This window comes from Apium graveolens, chromosome 7 (assembly GCF_009905375.1).
Source record: "Apium graveolens cultivar Ventura chromosome 7, ASM990537v1, whole genome shotgun sequence".
NCBI lineage: Eukaryota > Viridiplantae > Streptophyta > Magnoliopsida > Apiales > Apiaceae > Apium > Apium graveolens.
In genome coordinates this window covers 46205709-46221549 of record NC_133653.1, presented here as the reverse complement: position 1 = coordinate 46221549, position 15841 = coordinate 46205709, and the positions used below count along the sequence as shown (strand labels likewise).

The 15841-nt window shown below is 38.0% G+C and overlaps 1 pseudogene; it reads right to left on the bottom strand.

Annotated features, from left to right (window-relative positions):
- Positions 1–207: 207 nt before the first annotated feature.
- LOC141673570 (uncharacterized) lies at positions 208–1228 on the bottom strand (annotated as a pseudogene).
- Positions 1229–15841: the final 14613 nt, after the last annotated feature.

Below are 15841 nucleotides of genomic sequence, written 5' to 3'. Positions count from 1 at the left end.
TTGGGCGATATGTCATTTTATCTCCGAAAAGGGCTAAAAGAAACGATACCTATACTATAGGGGTTAAAAGGTATGACTATTTTTGGGGCTGATAGATATAACGGTACATACTTTAGGGGTCAAAAGGTCATTAAGCCGAATTATTAAAGAAAAATAATTGAAAGAACAGAATGCAATAGAGATGATAATATGGGGGTTCTCCATGTGCTAGGCCTCTTGTCCCCCAACAGCTAACCAATTGGCTTCAGTGCCAACTCTTTGTATGGCTTTGGTCTTGGAGTAAAAATCAACTTTAAAGTTTGATCCACACATGTACTCATCACTATCTACCCTTGGCATTGCCTTCAGTTTGTTTGTCGGATGCTCAAAACTCATTAATCCTCCATCACTATGATACATGCACCCTAAGCCAACAATTCAAATAAGTGATTTTGCAAAGATAGATAGAAAAATAAAAATACAAACTTATGATACATACATGTGGGGAAGGGAGCGAAAGATTTAGCACAACGGGCTTTAATGAGGTCCTGATTATCAAAAATTATGACAGAACCATCAAAAGCTATGCCCCAGAAGAGCTTGACTCCTCCATCATCCCTCAATGAAATAAACACAGTTTTAGCATTGGTATCATATAGCACAAATCCAAAAATCCCCTCAAGACCCTTAAGAACCTGATGGGCAGGGAACGGACCCCTGTCTCGTAGGGTCCTGTAAGCCTCGATCACAAACATGGCCTCGTTCCCACATTAAGATAGTCCACACTGCTTATTAAGACTGCTCAAGTTGTTCAAACCCCCCAAGAAAGAACAGTATATGTCATCAACCCCAGAGAACAGCCTGGAACGTTAAATAAACAAAAGTACTCCGTTAGATACTAAAATCCAGACTTAAAATAAATTTAAATAAACATAATGCAGAAAGAAGAGCTTTCTGATCGCGATAATGTTAGATTCTAACATTATCACGATAATATGTATTAGATTGTTCCGTACCCTCGACCATACCGGTCCACCGATCCGTGAGTAGGAGCTCTCTCTTGATCGCGGTGTCGCTCCTGATTCTCATGGGAATTCAGGGGCATACGCATTGTACCACGGGGCATTACGTCTCCGTGATCGGCCTCTTTCTGCCATTCCAATGGTAACATCCTTATATCATCATCACCCAAACGGATCCCCAAGCGATCCTTCAAAGCAGTGAAGCCTCGTTGCTCATTGTTGGGCATGGATACCGCTTATCGATGTTCCTCAAGACTACGCCTGAACCAGTGTGGGTGAGTGATTACCCAGTTATCTGTCTGCGGTACCTCTCGACCATCAGTGTCTTTATCAACAAGTTCAATGATTGGGGTTACATCGTTGGAGTAATTCAGACGTCGCGGGATTATTGGTATATGCCCGCCTTCAGTTCGACCGCGACCGACCAAAGCATCTTTCTCAGTCATGGAAGCTTTACAGGGTGTGTGCAGTATGATTATGGCGAAGGCCCCTTCTGGTTTTGCGTCGCTCCACGGTGCTTAGCCTTGAGTCGAACCCGTTTAGAGCATCTTCCATGCGATTTAGTTGTTCCAGCAAATCAGTGTTACTGATCAGTGCAGGCGGTTTACCCCCAACATCTGCAGTGGGGCGATCAGTCATAGGCGGAACATAAGGCTCATGGAGATCATAGGCATGATCAGACTCCTCTTCAGAACTTACATCATAAAAAATTCCATCATGATATTGAGACATATTTCCTCCCAGATGCAGATCTTAATTAGCCCCTCCTGCTAGAGCCAATTTGTTGACGGAGGAATTTGGTAGCAACAAAGTTCGAGGTTCGTAGCCGGAAACAAGATCTGCGAAGGTAGTTCTTCGTCAGAAAATGTGAACAGTTTTTGTTGGATTTGATGAATAGTGTTTGTTGTTTATGATTATTGGTGGCTGAGATTGCTTAGGGTTAGTGGTGGCTCCTTTGCGCTCTTACTTCTGACCCCTTACAATTTCTTTATGTATCCTTATTTATAGGGAATCAAGCCAACATAGTTCTTGGGGAACAAGAAACCTAATGGGCTTAGATCTCTTGTCCCGAGGCCCAGTAGGAAACCCACTGAAAATCAACTTCTACTAGCTTTAGGAATGCCCGCCGATGAGGCCCCAACCACAAAGATCCAAGGTTCGTCCATGGCTTCGAGACTTCACTGATAAAGCATCTCCCTCGCCAAGGATAACCCTCCGCTACCAGCAGTTTCTCTAATCCGTGGACACAGGTATAGCCGTGGTTCACCCCAAATATTGGACGTATCCTTCTCATCCGGATAAGGAACCCATACCAGATTGCAGGACAAGTGATGCCAAGCTTTTGGGTGCAAAGTGCAGTATACTCTAAAGCTCCCAACGAGGACACCCGTTGACTACAGAAATAGAGCTCCCAAAGCACACACCAGAATTTACCCCACATCCCCAGTGAGGACACTCATTGACAAATGGAGGAGGCCTTCCGTCCAGGCATATCCTTGGAGGTCTCTGACCACGAACACCGCCTTCTTGTGGTTGCATTACAGGAAGAAGTTCTTTAATAGAGTACCTGCAACAAATAGGTTAGTGATAATAATCTCCATTCTTCTTGAATTTTTCAAAGAATCTTTCCAAGGAACCATGCTAAAATCCCATCTAAGCCTCCTTTTCTTGCTTAGGGCGCGCCCTAAGACCTCCCATAGGTAAGGGGTCAATCCTTAGGGGATTATCCAAAATCTCCCTTCCAATCAACAAGGCGCGCCTTCCTCATCTGGTAAGGGCGTGCCCTTAGTACCCACAGATGTATTTTTCCATTGAATCTTTGTAATACAGGACGCGTCCTCCCCTATTCATAGGGCGCGCCTACTCTTCTTCCATAAAGGAAACTTGCCTTATCTTTTCCTTAATTTTTGGCATCCAAATCTCAATTGTGACCACTTTATTTGATCTTAATCTGAATAATGTTTATACCAATTTTTGGGCATAATAACTACCCCCAAATTCCGCATGCTATTGAAAATGAGATTGGAATTTTTACTCATCTTTCATCAAAAATTGTATAAACTTGTGTATTTATCAATATTATCTTATAGGGCGCATCAACAACATGGCGCCTTATCTAGTCTTTATTTAAAATTTAAATATTATCAGAGAGGGCGCGCTTTCAAGAGGGCGCGTCCTTTGAATACCAAACGGTCCAAAAATGGTTCCCCTCCTTTCTAGGGAATCATGATCGATGTGATTGATTTGATTTGATATGATTGACAACTGTCCCACATTTATTACAGCTACAAATACAAGTATCTTTTCATTATTTTACTTTTTACTTTTACCCTATTCATCTTTACTTTCTTTCTCTCTAAAATCACCGTCGCCGGCAAGAACCAAGGTTGCTCGGAATCAACCTTTTCTTCATCATTTCCTCAATTTTATCTGGCCAATCCTTTCATCAAACACAAAGGTACATGATTCTCAACTTCCTTTTTAATTTTCCCGAGTATAATAAGTGTATTTCACTATGCATGCTATAGAACCTATTCGACTTATTTCTTGTATTCCTTTATGTTCTTCACAATTATTGTGTATATATGTGTATGTATTGCATATATATCAATTTAGATCCACAATTTTAGATTTTCAAATTCAAATTTTGTGTTTATGGAATTGCAACAGTCATCTTAGAATAGCTTTCTCCTGATAAGACATAGGGTGCGCACCTTACAAGACAAACAGTCATAGACAATCTTAGGGCGCGCCATGTTTTTACTTTTGATATATTCGTTAAATTAATGATGATTATTTAAATCTTTAGGCGTGCCACCTATTTTATTTACTAGCAACAATCCTATCACACCACATAATTATTTAAGGCACGCCAACAACCTGGGACACACCATCTCTTTTTAAATATTGCTCGTAATTGTCACCCTTTTACATTTTGAACTTAGATATATCTTCTCTTTTTAAGGCGCACCTTATCTCTTTTCGATTCTTATCCTATCTTATTTCTTCAATAGACGCGCCCTTAGAAAAATTCTTTTATTTGTTTTGTACAGCTGGCAGACGAGGGCGCATCCTCTCCTTTTCATCCCTTTAAAGATTTTTGCACAAGGCTTAAGATATATTCTCCCGCAACTATCTCTTTCAGCCCAAACTTTCTAGACACTCATATAACTCCTGAATGTTTAAGACAAGAAGCGCGCCTTATTCAAGAATCCAAAGAAAGAAATTTCATGGCAGAATCACCAAGCGACTCTCTAGATAATCTTCCTTTGGCTCAACGAAAAGGAAAACAAAAATTAATCCGAAAAAAAGGTCACCAGCTCCTGTGGACATAGATCTAGATGATTGGCTCGATGAACTGAATGCAGATAGGTATAGAAGCACTGATATTGGACTTAATGTTGGTGCAGGCCCATCCTAGGTTTCTTATAAGTAGATCTCCCCAAGCCTATCTTCCCCATAATCTCAAGGCGCCCCCGCTTCCCCCAACTCACAGGGCACGCCTGACACAGGTTCTCCTGAACTTAAAATAGAAGAATATTTCTTTGATGAAGATACCTACCAATTCTCAACTTCTCCTGAACCTTCACCTGTCCCCTTCGAACACTGGGAGGTTTCTGATAGTGAATTAGATTTTTATTGGAGCAAGTATGAACCTTGCACTGAGATGGTGAAAAAGCGTTTTAGAAAAAAACAAGGCAAATTATTCTGTGTTGAGCTACTCTCATCCTGTTCAGATGAGCAATTGGAGTTGTTGATGGAATTCTATGATATGAAAGGTATATGGGCGCGCCCTCTGCGTATGATGCGCCCACACATCTTTAACTATGGTAGAAACTTCAGGATCCCTAGGATGGTTACAAGCCCGAAACTGGTATCCTTGGGAGTGGGCGCGCCTCTCCATCCCTTCTTGAGGGATGTGATTGAGATGTATGACTTGGCGCCGCTCCAATTGTCCCCCAACAGCTACAAGTATGTTCTTGCTCTGTACATCTTGTAGATGGACATGGGATTCCTAGCTCCCACTATGGATGAGGTAAGTCATTTTGTTAGTCTCATAAAATATGACCATGGGTATTTCTATTTGGTCGTGGACAAACAGCAAAATAAGAAGGGCTTCTCCTCAGGAAAAGTCATCCATGAGAAGGGGCGGAAAGAGAACTTTTTCTATTTGTATGACGTGCCCAGAATCAGGATTCAGTTTAATAGGGAACCAAATAAGGGCACGCCTTCACCTCTATTATTTTTTGTCTTTCGATCTATTCTCTTATACTCTTCCTGTCTATTATAACATATAAACCTTCTGTGCGCGAACTTGAGGGCGCGCTCAAAGAGCGTGCCGATACAATATTCAAAATCATTGTGGACAGATGGAACCTGAATACATTGGTTACTAGATCCAACTTAATGAGAGTTGTGATCTTTTCTGATTGTATTGGCACCAAATGTAAGTATATGGAGTTTAGTAAGGGCGGCCTCATAAATCATACCATATAGATTGATAGTGACGAAGAAAAAGACGAAGAGGAGTGCGAAGATAGTACTATACCAAATGAACCCCTAGGTTTGGATAGCCTAAGTATTTATGAGGATGCGCCCTAAAGTCATAGGGCGTGCCTTCATTATCTTTTCTTAGCTTAAACACTTTTTATTCTAATATTGTACACCATACTTTCATCTACCCCATTTTTCATGTTGTTTTGCACATGTTATTTGCCTGTCACTCCTTGTTATTATGCCCTGCTTAGAATTTTATTGAACCATATGCACCTTTACTTGTTTATTACTGTATTTTTGCATACCTGTCAAATATTTATTTAATGCACATTCATCATGTTATATTTGCATACATAGGGCGTGCCCTTATTATCAGGCTTGCCTCAACTTTGTTACTTCTAATATCTTTCCAAATGTTTATTGTGCAGAAATGGCTCCTCCTAAGATCCCCAAGTCATTCGGATCATGTACTGGCAATAAACCTAAGGCCAAGACAAAGAAAGATGCTGCCAAGGCCCAAACATCCATCCTTACTCCAGTTCCAGATCCTGAACCTATCCCCATCCCAAAAAGGCCAATCATTGACCTGACTGAAAAACAGGGCGCACCCAAGTGACCAAGGACAGATGGCGCGCCTTCTGGATCTTCTACTTCTTTGAACTGCCTTGGTCCTTTGGGTTCTCTTCATGTCACAGATGAGGAGGTGGTGCAATGGCGAGCCATGAGCTTGGAGGATGCCACCAGGACTTCTATTAAGGCTTCCTGCCAGATATTCATCCATTCTAATCAGCTGGTGGATAAACTTTTAGAAGAGAAGGTGCGCCTAGAGAGGTTGCAGGGTGTCAATAACATCTTGTAGAACACTCTCAAAGATAAAGACTTTCTCCATTCCAAGGACATCAAGGCCAAGGAATCTGAAATCTCTTTTCTTAAGGATGAGGTGGCCAACTTAACTTCTCAACTCGAGATTTCCAACAAGAAAGCTACCTCTCTTCACACTGAGTTGGGAGAAGCGAATCTTAGGATCGAATACCTCGAGGGACAGTAGAGGGATGGATGGCCAGATGAAAAGAGGGAGGTTACTGATGAAGCCTTCACCCGTCGCTTTTACTTCTACATAGTGGGGTTCATAGCAAATGACCCAGAGTCCTCTTTCGAGAAGTTTGGCGAAGAGATTATTGCAGAGATGATGGAGTTCAAAAGAGAATATGATGTGGAGCTTGGTCTTGAAGAAGAAGCTAAAGGCGCGCCTTCTGACGAGGCTTATAAAGACGCGCCCAAATTTCATCCAACAACTCCTCTCCAATCCGTTCCTCCAACTGAGAATGCTGAGGGCGCGCCCTAAGCTTCATTCTTAATCTTTTTCAATTAATCTTGACTTTCTAAATACATTGAGGTTCCAGCCCTCTTTTGATGTTGTGCAAAGGTGTATGACTTAATCATTTGCTACTTTTTACTTTGCATTATGACTATTATACGGTTTTACCCAATTTCATTTCATTTAATAGGTATATAAGGTAAACTTTCTATAAAAAGTTTTTAAGTACCAAATGAATGGTACGCCTTAATGGTTATGGCGCGCCTTATAAATTTTAAAACCCTTTTTTAAGGCGCGTACTAACATCATAGATGATAAATATATGGCCAAAAAGTAATCTTTTTTTACCATTCTTGCATAGAATTTTTTCAAGGTTAAAATTTGTTAAGGCGCCTCTACCTTTAAGGGGTGCCCTATTTTGTCTTAGTTTTCTCCACAAATGCTTTACCACGTCAATCGCATATTTATCATTTTTGCTCAGACAAGATTTGCTAAGTATAGAAATGTAACACCCTCCAAATCCGGGGTATAAATTTGGGACATTATTAATACTAACTACTCACTAAACCTGTACAAGCATAATATAAATAAAATAATTACCCTGAACTACTACTACTCAGGATCTTTTCAAGGTTAGGGATTGAAAACAAGAACGATAAAACAACTTTATTACAAACCATTTTAAATAATCTATCTCAAGAACTCTCTTTGTTACAAAACATTATTCTAATCACATTTTAAACTAAATAACTTTTATTCAAACTACAATTATTACTTATCCTGCTACACCTGATCTGACAACTCAAAGCTCTCTTCTGGGATAGGGACAAACACCCCTGGTATAAGAGGATCCCGCTGCTTGACTCGCTTCTTGACTACTCGGGTTCTGATGGGTTTCATTCTCTACCTTAACTGAAAAACAATGTGAATAACAATAAAAGGGGGTGAGCCAAAATTGCTCAACAAGCCTGCAATAATATATATAGTGTAAAGAGAGAAGAATAAATGAACCGGTAATCTGCTGGTTTGAACAATCATTTGTATCTGTATAGAATAATAATTTGCCATTATTGGCGAGTGCCAAATGAATAAGACTGGAAACAAGAACTAACGTATGCACTATAACCTGCTGATCAGTCAGGATACAGTGCACATCTATACCGAACTGTATAGACCCAACCAATATATAGGGTATCCAGGCAACTATGGCCTCATTACAATTATGTATCAGTGTATATGAGCAATAATTATCAAGGTATAATTCATCTGGAAAGTGGGGTATACTATTCTGAACTTAGAATAGGGGAAAAACTTGTCTGGCGCGTAATTAACCTCGTATGACTCACCGCCTTCCATCTCCTACTTGAATCGCCTTGTTGATACCGAATCTATCATGGAAAGATATTCGTTTAGATAACTTACTTCATATACGTATCTCGAATTCATACCACGTATCCCTAATAGTCTACCCAATCAATTCTATCAGACTCGCATATATAAATATATATATATATATATATAATTATATAGCACATAGGGTTCACATCATCACGTAAAGCACATAGCATATAAGGCACATAATTGATTTTAGACTCATAATTATTTTTAGGTTCGCTAGTAGACTTATACTTGTACTAACAAACACTATTTGGTTCGATTTATAATTTTCGGGATTTATAAGGCTCGATTATACCCCTAATAGGGCCTACAAACAATTAACTACCACAAGACGACTCGCTTTCGGAAGAAATTATTATTTATAATTATTTTTAATGGAATCGTTTCATTTTTCTGAGTCTAAGGGTCTTCGTTTCACTTAAATCGAACTAACAGTTTAATTACTACAAATTAAACAAGATTTAATTAATTGTAAATCAATTATAAATAAATAATTATAATTAAATAATTCTTAATTATATTTTTAAATAATTATTTAAAAATTATTGTATTTTAAAATAATTAATCCTTAATTATTAGGATTAATTACAAATTATTACAATGATTCACAAATTATTATCAATTATACGATTAGAACGATTATTTACAAATAAATAGTCGATCTGAATACTTATTATGACACTCTTCAAACAAATAACCTATCGCTCGAATAATACTTCAAATTATCGATCAACTACTCCTATAAATACGAGTAACTCGTATTATTCGACTAATTATCGAATTATTAATCGTATTATTCGATTATTTTTAATCCTATTTATTAATTAATTACTTAATTATTAAATAATAAATAAATAATCAAATTATTAAATAAATAATTAAATTATTAAATAAATAATGATTTTCAAATTTCTAAATTAATAAAATAATTTAGAGATTATTAATAAAAAATTTCAGAATTTAAAACTAATTTTTAATGGATTTTTAGAATTTACAAGACTGATTTTTGAATTCTATAAAATAAAATAAATAATTAAAATTCCAGAAACATAATTCAGGAATTGGATTCGGGATTTGGAAGATCAAAACCGGGTTGCTTTTCGGGTCAACAACCGGGTCGACGGGTCGACGAAGAACAGCCGCCGTGGCTGCCCAAAAACCGGCGCCGACGAAACTTTTCGGCTAGCAGAAAACACGGTCAAAATGTAACAATTTCAGGACATTCCCAACTACGAACTCATTCTACTCCTTCTCTGCAACATCATCATTGAATCCTCTGCAACCCACAATGTCTCCTTCATCTTTTCCGGAAATAACGAAGTAAAAACCGGCGAAACTCCGGTGATTTCGATTCGGCATCAAAACGGGGTTTATTTGAATCGATTCCACCTTCCATATCATTCAAAATCAAACCAGCAATTCACCCGTATCATTATCTAATCCTATCAATACTTATAACAGATTCTCCGGCCAAACTCAAACAATTTTTCGGCCAAAAACCAAACTAACAAATTCGTACATGAAAAATTGCAAATAATATATCAAAATAAAGGTTTTCACTTCCACAATGGAGCCCCTATATCCAAAACAATCTCAGCTTCTTGAAATTTCAAAAATGAATTAAATTAAAATTCCACAAACTTTGAAACTAAGAACTAACACTTAAAACATAACTTTGATGTATTAAATAGCACAAATAAGTTGTAAACAAGTATATGAAACTATACCAAGAAACAAAATTCAACCCAGAACCCCAGAATCAAAAACCCCCAATTTCAAATCATGAACCCTAAAATACGAATTGAAAATCTAAGCAACAAAACACAAAATTGATGGTATGAATAGAAAGAAGAGATCAAGAGGATTGTTTTAATTACTCACATGGAAGATTTGGTTAACGAAATCACTCTCAAATCTGCAGTTGAATTCTGTTGTGAATATGTTGTGCACTTGATGATTACCTAAACAAAACATCTAAGTAGATTCTACTTAGTGAAATAATGTAGCACTCGACGGATAAGAATTATAGTCCCGACGGATAACTCAGTTTGAGTACCGACGGATGAGTAATTTATTATCCATCGAGTGAGTAGCTTATATAATGATAAGTTTGTAGCACAGTGTTGTATGCACATTTGTATAAAATCTGTAGTAGCATATAAGTCATGTTGACTTTAACTAGATATGCAGAATAGGTTGATTAACTGTACATAAGCAATGTCTTGTAATTCTGTATAAGTGAAATGAAGTCAAGTGCCAAAATAGCTATTAACGGATGCTATCAAAGCTTCGACGGATGATCAAATGACTTTCAACGGATGTTCAAAATAGCAGTCGACGGATGATCAAGTAAGTCATCGACGGATGATCTGAAAGTCGACGGATGATAATATCAAGATTCAAACATCAGTTGAACAGTGAAAGCTGACACACAGCCATCGAGATTGGATACAAACACTGTGGAAGCCTATTAACTGGGTCATAGAGGATGAAAAGCAGCAAAGATCAAGACTGTTAGATTTTATATTTATTCAGTTCTTTTGACTTTGTAATCTTGGTAATATATATAAACCAAGAGAGTAGCAAATATAAAAGAACTAAGAAAACTAAGTGAGCTTAGAAATAAACACAGAGAAATCTGTGTAAGCACTATCTTTAGCATTTCCTGTGTTCTTAGTTGTTCTATCTTGTAAAAGCAGCTGTGAGCATTTCTGCACACAGAGTTCTCTCGATATATTAATATATATCTCTGGTGGAATTGTTTAAATCCACCAGAAAGTTTTTAAAGACTCTTGTTTTTAATTACTCTTATTTTGATTCATTAAAGTTTATATTCCGTATTGTGCTAATCAAAACAGATATATCTATAATCGAGTTGAACATTTTTATTTCAAGAAAAAGGTAAAGAATTCCATTCAACCCCCCTTCTGTAATTCTTGCTATATTGTTAAGGGACTAACAATTGGTATCAGAGCAAGCTCTTAATCTACAAAGAGTTTAAAGATCAAAACAATTCAGCAAGATGAACAAGAAAGATGTTGGAGTCAAGATTCCTTTTCTGGATAAAGATAATTACCATCATTGGAAGGTAAAGATGCATCTTCATATGCTTTCTCAAGATGAGGCCTATGTGGACTGCATAGAAAGAGGCCCTCATGTTCCAATGAGAGCTGTAACAGGAAATGAACCATCAGTTCCAAAGCCAAGGCATGAATGGTCTGATCCTGATCTTGAACAAGTCAGGAAAGATAAAAAGGCCATGAACATTCTGTTCAATGGTGTTGATGCAGATATGTTTGATAACATCATCAACTGCAAGACTGCCAAGGAAGTTTGGGACACAATACAGATAATCTTTGATGATACTGAGCAAGTAAGAGAAAATAAAATGCAGCTCCTGATTCAGCAATATGAGCATTTTCACAATGAAGAAAGTGAGTCACTCACTGACATTTTTAGTAGATTCCAAAAGCTACTAAATGCTCTTAAATTGCATGGAAGAGTCTATGAGACTAAAGACTCCAATCTGAAATTTCTCAGATCTCTTCAAAAGGAATGGAAACCAATGACAGTCTCATTGAGGAACTCACAAGATTATAAGGAGTTTACTTTGGAGAGACTGTATGGCATTCTGAAGACCTATGAGCTTGAAATAGAGCAGGATGAAAGAATGGAGAGAGGAAAGAAGAAAGGAGGATCCATTGCACTAGTTGCTGAACTGGAAAAGGAGAAGGAAGTGAAGATGGAAGCTGTGGAATCAACTTCAAAGGCCTGTGAAAGCAAGGGTAAAGGGCTAGCTGCAGAAAGTGAAGATTCTTTGAGTCAAGATGACATGGAGGACATTGATGAGCACCTAGCATTTCTTTCAAGAAGATTTTCCAAGCTCAAGTTCAAGAAGAACTTTGGAGCTGCCAAGCCAAATAGAAACATGGTGGATAAGTCAAAATTCAAGTGTTTCAAATGTGGCTTGGCAGGGCATTTTGCAAATGAGTGTAGAAAGTCAGATTCCAGTAAGAGGAGATTTGAGTCTGTGGATTATAAGCAAAAATACTTTGATCTACTCAAACAGAAGGAAAGGGCTTTTATTACACAAGAGAATGACTGGGCAGCTGATGGTTTGGATGAAGATGAGGAGATCAGCTATGTCAATCTAGCCCTTATGGCCAAGTCTGATGAAACAGAGACAAGTTCCTCAAGCAATCAGGTAATTACTACAAACCTTGCATATTTATCTAAAGCTGAGTGTAATGATGCAATAAATGACATGTCTACAGAATTGTATCATTTGCGTGTTACACTTAAGTCCCTCACTAAAGAAAATGCTAAAATCAAAGAAAACAACTTGTTTTTGAGTGAGAGGAATAATGTGCTTGAGTCTCAGTTTGTTGAGTTTGAGAAACTAAAAATTGAGTGTAGAATTGCTAAGGAGGAATTAACTGAGTCCTTGAAAAAGGAAGAAATTTTAAAGAAGCAGCTCGATCGTGAACAGGAGGTGATTAAAGCATGGAAAACATCCAGAGATGTTCATACTCAAATCACCAAGGTTCAAGGAATTGAGTCCTTTTGTGATGAAGCCTGGAAAAAGAATAAGGAGAAACTAGAACCTATTTTGGTAGATGGATTGCTGACAGATGTAGACTCGACGGATGATGAGGACTATCCGTCGGATAACAAAATGTGTTATCTGTCGAATGATAAAAATCCTCATCCGTCGGCTGTGAACAAACCCATTAGTAAAGCCAAATTAACCAAGCTAAATGAAAAGTATGGGTCTGTTTCCAAGAACTTTGTTTCAGGGGAGTCAAGTCAAGCCAAGAAAGGGAAGAAGGCTAATGTTGGTCACATGACTGTCAAACAGTTGAGTGACAGACTTGAGAAGATAGAGGTAAAAACAGAAACTAAAAGGAAAAACAATAGAAATGGTAAAGTAGGGATTAACAAACATAACAACTACACACCTGACAAATATGCTCCTAGAAAAATCTGTGTCAAATGTGGTAGTGTAAATCATTTGTCTGTTAATTGCAAATCTGCCATGCCTACTCCCATGTCTGTTCAACCTCAATTCTCTAACATGAATGCCATGCCTGTTAATGCTATGCCTACACAGAACATGAATGCACAATTTGCTAATATGCCATTTGCACCTAATCCATATTATGCTGCATACAATATGCCTCAAATGCCATTTAGCATGCCTTACTGGAATAACATGTTTGCACCAAGCATGCCATTTCCTGTTAGCCATAACATGCATAATAAATCTGTAGCATCTAGTGGTTTCAAAGGCCCAACCCAAATGACTAAGGAAGAATCTGAAATTCCTAAGTCAAATGAGTTAAAACCCAAGAAACAGAAGAAGAAAGCTAACAAGGCAGGACCCAAGGAAACTTGGGTACCAAAATCAACTTGATTTGATTTTGATGTGTGCAGGGAAACAGAAGGAATCTTTGGTACTTGGATAGTGGTTGTTCAAGACACATGACTGGTGATTCTACCCTGCTCACAGAGTTTGAAGAGAGAGCTGGCCCAAGTATCACTTTTGGAGATGACAGCAAAGGTTATACTGTGGGATATGGCTTGATTTCAAAGGACAATGTCATCATTGAAGAGGTTGCCTTAGCGGATGGTCTCAAACACAATCTGTTGAGTATCAGCCAGCTTTGTGATAAAGGCAACTCAGTAACCTTCAACAAAGAAACCTGTGTTATGATTAATAATCAAAACAACAAAGTGGTTCTCACTGGTGTGAGAAGAGGAAATGTGTATCTAGCCGACTTCAACTCAAATAAAGCAGAATCTGTAACTTGTCTTCTCAGTAAAGCAAGTCAAGATGAAAGTTGGCTATGGCACAAGAAGCTATCCCATTTGAACTTCAAGACCATGAATGAGCTGGTAAAGAAAGAGCTAGTTAGAGGCATTCCTCTGGTGGAGTTTACAAAGGATGGACTGTGTGATGCCTGCCAAAAAGGGAAGCAAATTAAAGCATCATTCAGGAAGAAACTTGATTCAGCAATTGAAGAACCTCTGCAACTGCTTCACATGGATTTGTTTGGACCAGTCAATGTATTATCAATCTCAAAGAAAAGATTTTGCCTAGTAATTGTAGATGATTTCTCAAAGTTCTCTTGGACCTATTTCCTAAAGTCCAAAGATGAAGCTAGTGAAATCATCATCAATCACATAAGGCAAGTTAACAATCATCCTGATTTCAAAGTTAGAAGAATCAGGAGTGACAATGGAACTGAGTTCAAGAACTATGTCTTGAGAGCATTCTATGAGGAAAATGGGATCATGCATGAGTTTTCAGCAGCAAGGACTCCACAACAGAATGGAGTAGTGGAAAGAAAGAATAGATCTCTTATTGAAGCTGCATGGACAATGCTTGAAGAATCAAAATTACCAACATATTTCTGGGCTGAAGCTGTCAACACTGCATGCTACACTCAGAACATCTCTCTGATTAATCAAGCAAAATACAAGACACCTTATCAATTATTGAAGAACAAGAAGCCAACTCTGAACTTTCTTCATGTCTTTGGCTGTAAATGCTATATTCTGAGAAATCAAACTGATCAAAATGGGAAGTTTGATGCTAAAGCAGATGAAGGAATTTTTGTTGGATATGCTGTTGGTAAAGCATATAGAGTCTACAATCTAAGAACCAACATTGTTGTTGAATCTATACATGTTGTGTTTGATGATAAAAAGATTGAAGGACTAAAAGATGGAGATTACCATGAGAGCCTCAAATTCGACAATGTTGAGATGGTCAGTGAAGAAAGTGATGATGAAAGTGATCAAGAAACAGTGTCTAAGGATAATGCAGACAAATTTACTACAAATGAAGCACAAAACTCAACATCCGTCGAGTTACATAATGCTTCATCCGTCAGAAGGCAATCTGTATTATCCGTCGGAAGACAACCTGCCTCATCCGTCGGTACTCAAAATTCACCATCCGTCGGGTTATCAAAAGGAGCAGGAAGTCAAGGAAGATCACCCATAGAAAGCACCCCAATTTCAAATCAAAGATCCACAAACTCAGGGGGAGTTTCTAGCAATCAAAACTCAATCACACATCAAGACAACATTGAGGTCTCTTCATCTAGGGCTAATCTACCTCAACCAAGAAAATGGACAAAAGATCACCCCTTTGAACTGATTATTGGTGATGTTTCTTCCAGAGTTCAAACCAGGAGAGCAACTCAAGAAGAATGTCTATACAACAGCTTCCTGTCTAAGGAAGAACCAAAGAAGGTAGAAGAAGCCTTATTAGATCCTGATTGGATTTTAGCTATGCAGGAGGAGCTAAACCAATTTGAAAGGAATAAAGTATGGAAACTGGTACCCAAGCCTAAAGGAAAGAATCCAATAGACACCAAATGGGTATTCAGAAACAAGATGAATGAAAATGGCATAGTAGTAAGGAACAAAGCAAGATTGGTTGCTAAAGGCTATTGTCAGCAAGAAGGGATAGATTTTGATGAAACATTTGCTTCTGTTGCAAGACTTGAAGCCATCAGAATCTTCTTAGCCTATGCAGCCCATGCCAATTTCAAGGTCTATCAAATGGATGTCAAAAGTGCCTTTCTGAATGGAGATTTGGAGGAAGAAGTGTATGTAA